This window comes from Merops nubicus, unplaced genomic scaffold, assembly GCF_000691845.1.
Source record: "Merops nubicus isolate BGI_N331 unplaced genomic scaffold, ASM69184v1 scaffold20722, whole genome shotgun sequence".
NCBI classification, from domain to species: Eukaryota; Metazoa; Chordata; class Aves; order Coraciiformes; family Meropidae; genus Merops; species Merops nubicus.
In genome coordinates, this window is record NW_008595872.1 from 1 (window position 1) to 347 (window position 347).

The window sequence follows — 347 nt, forward strand, 5'->3', positions numbered from 1 at the left end:
GCCGTGAGCAACAATTCATGGCAGAAACTCATGCATGAGAAAGAGATGCTATAGAAGGACTTCTTTTTTTTTTTCCCCCTTACTGGATTACACGTCAAGGTTAACAAAATCAGGAACTATTGGGAATTAATGTCTGCATTCATGTGATAAAGCAAGGGGTGGTGCTGATCTTCCACAAGGCACAGCCACAGCATTGCTACAAGGGCTTCTTTCAGCATCACCACCAAAGACGTTTCCCTGTGAGGACACTGGCCAAGTCTTCCCTACCGAGGCACGGCACAGATCTTGTAGGGCTTTGGGGCCACTGTGATCCCCAGCGGGAAAGACTGGATGGTGGGGGAGATGTC